Source organism: Lygodium microphyllum, unplaced genomic scaffold (assembly GCF_053477565.2).
Source record: "Lygodium microphyllum isolate KBCC unplaced genomic scaffold, Lygodium_microphyllum_v1.1.10 scaffold_49, whole genome shotgun sequence".
Classification (NCBI taxonomy): domain Eukaryota; kingdom Viridiplantae; phylum Streptophyta; class Polypodiopsida; order Schizaeales; family Lygodiaceae; genus Lygodium; species Lygodium microphyllum.
This window is the reverse complement of record NW_028229532.1, coordinates 791,591-797,590: the sequence shown is the minus strand read 5'-3', so window position 1 is coordinate 797,590 and position 6,000 is coordinate 791,591.

The following is a 6,000-nucleotide window of genomic DNA, read 5'->3' as shown; positions in this document are numbered from 1 at the left end:
TCCTCTTTTATAGGCTTTCAAGAGCTACTCTTCTTGGAGAGAGACTTGAGTTGATCTTCATGCAAGATGTGGTTGTTCCAAGACCTACTCTACAGCACTAATTTCAAGATATCTCTATGTGCATTGTTCGGATGAAAAAACGTCCAACACAAAAGTTGTAGATCTCATTGTTTTCAATAATCCCCATTGCCCGTTTTAACATATCATTTTTCTATTGTGAGATATTTTAAAAATGGATTTTACATGTCTAAAAAGAAAAAAGATGCTTTTTAAACTGTACGTATAACTTGTGGTCCATGCAACCACCTTGAGTCATAGATAAGGAGAGTTCATTAGATTGCATTAGGCCTCAACCTTAAGATTGGATTCCATACAAAAGATTGTGTCATTTTAGACCTTAGAAAGAGAAAATCACTTCTCTCCTCACTTCCAGGGGATCACGTCTCTTGTCTTCCTTAGTGAGAGAATTACCTATCTCGTCTTTCTTAATGAAAGAAAAGACCTTAAACCTTGACTTGTAAGGGAGAGGATAACCCCAAATAAATACAATGCTCATTACACACACAAGTAAACATTCCCAGGCATCCCCGGATGATGCACACATAAATACATATACACAATGCTAATGCACTTCCTCTTCTTAGAACTCAATCCATCTTCATTTATGTGTAACTCCTTGGTTCTTGTGTACACTCTTACACTTGGCAGACACTTCTTTCCCCCTTCATAACTTGTACTACATGTACGAGATATCCCCGTCATAGTGCTTTGGTCACCCCATTAAGTGATGCACTAGGAATACTGGTCTCTAAATGGTCTCATGGCCATGCTAGATCATCATTAACACTTTAAAAAAAGTGTGTCATTAATTTATTGACATAAATTTATTAAATAGATCATGCGTAATAAGCAATCAATTTAGTGACATCCCTTTGGCTTTTAAATAGTTGACCTCAACTGTAGAGGGGATACACAGTCAAGAAGACATGGAAAGTCTTGTAGTTCTCTCTCAGTCATAAACTAAGCGTCCAATGGGAGATCATTCTTAAACTTAACTAGATACTTTCGTAATGCCTTACCTGACCTTAGAGTATTGGCCTGATGGTGTAAAATTCTTTCAGGCACAAGGAACTCTTATTTTTCTTCTATGTCAGGAAAATATTGCTTGATTGGCTCCATTGGAGGTTCTCCAATATAGGGACGTAGCAAACTTATATGGAAAGCATTATGAATGTTCCAATGATTTGGTAGATCAAAAAAAAAAGTCACATCGTTTATCTTATCTGTGATCTTGAAAGGGCCATAATAGCGGTTAGAAAGCTTAACCACTTTACCCTTTTGACCTTTCTGCTTCTTCAAGCGAGCCTTCTCAAACTTAAGAATAACATGTTGTCCCAACTTGAGATCTAACTTACGACGATACTTATCAGCTTTGCGTTTCTGCTTCTCTTGTATTCTTTAGATAACAACTTTTACTTGAGTGAAAGCTGTATCAATGTCTCTAACAAACTCATCTGATGCAAAGATCTTATCCTTCATAAGAAGGATGGGTGGTAAATGAGGCTTACCATAGGTGATCTCAAAGGGTGCCTTACCAGTACTAGATTGTACCATGTTATTGTATGCAAACTCTACTAAAGGAAAATACTTTTCCCATTCTCTTTGATTATCAAAGACATAGGATTTCAAAAGGTCCAGAATAGTAGAATTAGCACTTTCAATCTACCCATCCATTTGAGTTTGATAAGAGGATGAAAACTTTAACTAAGTCCCGAGGTTCTCAAAGAGAGCTTGCCAAAAGAGGCTGGTCATGCGGGGATCTCGATCACTTATAATGGACTTAGCCATGCCATGATGCTTGAAAATATGAGCAATGAATAGCTTAGCCATATGATCGGCTTTGATTGTCTTTCACACACAGATATAAAGTGAGCTTGCTTACTGAATATATCAGTGATAGTCCAGATTGCATTGTTGCCTGCTTGTGTGCAAGGAAGCTCCATGATAAAGTCCATGGCTATACTTCCCAAGGCTCATTGGGAATATGTAATGACTTCAGTAGACGATGTGGTTTATGCCTGTCATACTTTACTTTTTGGCATATCTTGCACTCGTGGACATATCTTTCAATGTCAACTCTAAGAGTGGGCCAAAAGAAATATATTTCTAATACTTGAGTAGTGGGTAGAATACCCCTATGTCCAGCATATGGAGATGCATGTGCTTCATCCATTACCTTGTGTCACAATGGTAATGATATACAAATTACCTGATGATGATACAAATAACCATCTCTAATTGAGTAAGGTGTAATTGACTGACCTGAGTTAAGCTGATCCCATATGGTTGAGAAGTTGGAATCAGTTGTATAGATTTTGGGTAAATCCATGAACTCGTTATGGTAAATAGTTGTGATTGCATTCACTTGAGGTCTCTGTGATAGAGCATCTACTACCACATTCTTGGTTCTAGATGTATGAAGGATTTAAAAATGAAACATAGACAAGAAATTTACCCAATGCATCTGTTTCTTTGAGAGCTTCTTCTGAGTGAGAAAGTATCTTAGACATTGGTGATTTATTTTAATAACAAAATCTGCACCAAGTAAATAGTGTTTCCATACTTGAAGAGCATGTACCACTACCATAAGCTCTTTCTCATATATTGGAGCATGTAGCTCATGATCCTTGAGGCGTCGGCTCTCGAATGCTACTGCATGATGCTCTTGGTTAAGGAAAACTCCAATGCAATCCCCAGAAGCATCGTAGTGAACTTCAAAAGGTTTTTGAAGATCCAAAACTATGAGAACTAGTTCTTGAGTCACAAAAAACTTAATTCTTTCAAAGGCTTGTAGTTGCCTTGATCCCCAACGAAAAGGCATTTGCTTAGTAAGGTCATGTAAAGGAGATGCAGCATACTCAAAACCTCGTATGAACCTCCTGTAGTATGAACATAGGCCTAAGAAACTTCTAACTTCATGTACAGAAGTAGGTGTAGGCCATTCAACAATGGCTTGAATCTTCTCAGGATCCATTCTCACCAAATTGTGAGAAATAATATGGCCCAAGTAATGAATTTTTGAAAGGAAAATTTCACTCTTCTTAGCATTGACCTGTAGTCTATGATTGCGAAGCTCTTGAAAAACAATAGATATATGTTTTCTATGCTCTTCTTCAAATAGTGAAAATATTAGAATGCCATCAAAGAAGACACCTATGAACTTTGAGTAAGGTCTGAAAATTCTCTCCATCATTCGATTGAATGGGCGGGTGCATTAGTCAAACCAAATGGCATGACTAAGAACTCGTATAGTCCAAATGTTGTACGAAAAGCTGTCTTATGAACATCTTCAGGTGCTATCCATATTTGATGATAGCCGCATTTGAGATCAATGCGACTAAAGATACTAGCCCCTTGCAACTTATCCAAGATATCATCTATCCTTGGGATAGAAAAATGATTCTTGATTGTGATCTTGTTCAAAGATCTATAGTCTATGCACATACGGAAAGAACCGTCTTTCTTTTGAACAAGTAAGATTGGAGAGTAGTATGGAGAAGAGCTAGGTTGAACTAACCCTTTTTTCAACAGTTTGTTTACCTGTTTTAAGATCTCCTCTTGATAATTTGCACTTACTCAGTAAGGCGGTTGGTTAGGTGGTGAACTGCCTAGGATAAGATCAATTGTGTGATCTTCCGGGTGCTTAGCAGGTAACTCTCCTGGGAATGAATCACTAAAACAATCTTCATATTGTTTAACAAAATCATATCTGGCTTGATCAATTAAAGAGAGGGGTTCTTTTAAAGTCTGAGACTTAGAAGCATTAGTTGACATTGTGTGTTCATTAGAGGCATCAAGTGCCCTTGAATCATTAGCTTCTTTTGACTCTCTCACAAAATCATGTACGTAGAAAAAGCTTTCTTCATTTCTTTAGAAATGCTAACATGACTAACCATTGGCACATGCCAATCTCCAACATCAGCATTGCATACTATGTTCTGACCCTTGAATTGAAATGCAAGGGTCTTCTTAACAAAATTAGGAAGAGGTCTAATCTTGTAATGCTAAGGCATGCCTAAGATAGCATCACAGTTACCAATGGGTGCAAGTAGAAAAGATTCTTGGTCGCGGTAATCCCCAATTCTAAGATTCAACTTCCCTTGGATAGGAGTAGAATTGGTTGTAAGTCCTTCAAATGCGGAACCTGATCCAATTGTTGTTCCCAATCGATCGGGTGGAATTTGTAGCCTTTCAACAATATCTACTAACAAAAAATTATATGTGGAACCTGGATCAAAGAGTATCAGGATTGGTTGATTGTTGAGTGTCCCCCAACCCTTTAAGAGTTGTCTTTTCTTCTCATTTGAATGTGTTAGCTTGCACATTCGGAATAGAATTTGAGGATGGCGGAGGAGGATCTTTAACCACATTTTCTTCCTTCCTTTTGTGAGGACAATCAAGCTTCATATGCCCTAACTCACCATAAAGAAAGCACCTTCCTTCGTCTTTGTACTTTTGTATCTCAGAGGGTGAGAGATACTTGCATTTCTTCTTGTTACCCTCTAGCTTTGAATATTGGTCATGGGTAAAGGTAGGTCTTCTTCGATTAGTCCTGTCTCTTGGTTGATCATAGAGCTGCTCTTGTCTAGCTCTATAAGAACTCAGCTCCAACTTTCGAGATATACCATGTGTATGTAAACTTTTAGCTATGATGGCAAACTCCATCATGCGAGATAAGGTTTCATGTGGATACACCTTCATGGTTCTGTGTAAATGAGGGAGTAAACCAGCTTCAAAATTCATTTTCTTCTTTTCATCGCTGATCTCCATGAAAGAAGTAACCTTGAGAAGAGTAGACCAAAACTTGTCCATATAACTAGTGACCTTCTCATGCTCTTTTTGGCCTAGCCAATCCCACTCCTTCTTGACATCATTCTCAAAATCAGGAGACAATAACTGAGCATAAAACTTCTTCTTGAACTTTTTCCAAGTCATGGGTTTCCTTCCCTCCAAAATGAGAGTCAACCAACAACTACTAGCGGTGTCTTTCAAGTGCATGCCTACATGCCTGAGCTTGGACTTTTCTGAGAAATTGCCATTTGAAAAAGTAACTTCAAATTTCTTGACAAAGGCACACCTTAGCAGGATCTCTCTTACCAGAGTAAGAGTCAAACTTTATGTCCTTATCCCCAGACTTGAAAGTCTTAGTCTTCTTAAGCTTGCTCCTCTTATGGTCCCTCTTTGTTCGTTTGCGGATTGCATGAGACTTAGAACCAAGAGAGTAGGAACTAGAAGTTGATGATGAGGAGGAGGAACTTGAGTAATCAGGGGAGTAGCTGGTTGCTGAGGGAGATGACTCCCTCCTTATCCACCTCACTCGAGGTGAGGTCTTTTTACTCTTCTTGACATGAGAGTCCTTCTTCCTTCTAGGAAGCTTCTTAGCAATTGGATGCTTTGCGCCTTCACCATCAATTGGTGCAATAGTGTTTCCTCCAGTATCACAATCTTTTGGAGGATTCGGTCCTTCATAAGTAGCTTTTTCCCTTGCCCTTAAGTTTTCAATCAATTGATGTACTTTGGGAATCTCCAACAAGCTACGATACTCTATCAATTGAGCCTGTAATTGCTCACTTGTAGATGCTTCATCAGTTGCCATCTTTACCTTCTTCTTGCAAGGATCGCCTTTACTTTGAGAAAAGTAAAGAGACCTACTCTGATACCACTATTATAAGATCCGAGATACACACTTGACTTTCTTATATACTTAAAAAATATATGGCAAATATTATGCTGGCACAGAGGGAGAATAAATGAGAGAAAAGAAAGATGTAGAGAGAGAGAGAGAGAGAGAGAGAGAGAGAGAGACTGACAACACACTAGGGATTGGAAAATGGGCCAATCCCCCCCCTTGTGGAGTTATATTATTGACAAGGAGCAAGCTTCTCTGTTACACATAAACCAATTGAAATTTCTTTATTGTAGATCTTGGAAACAAGATCA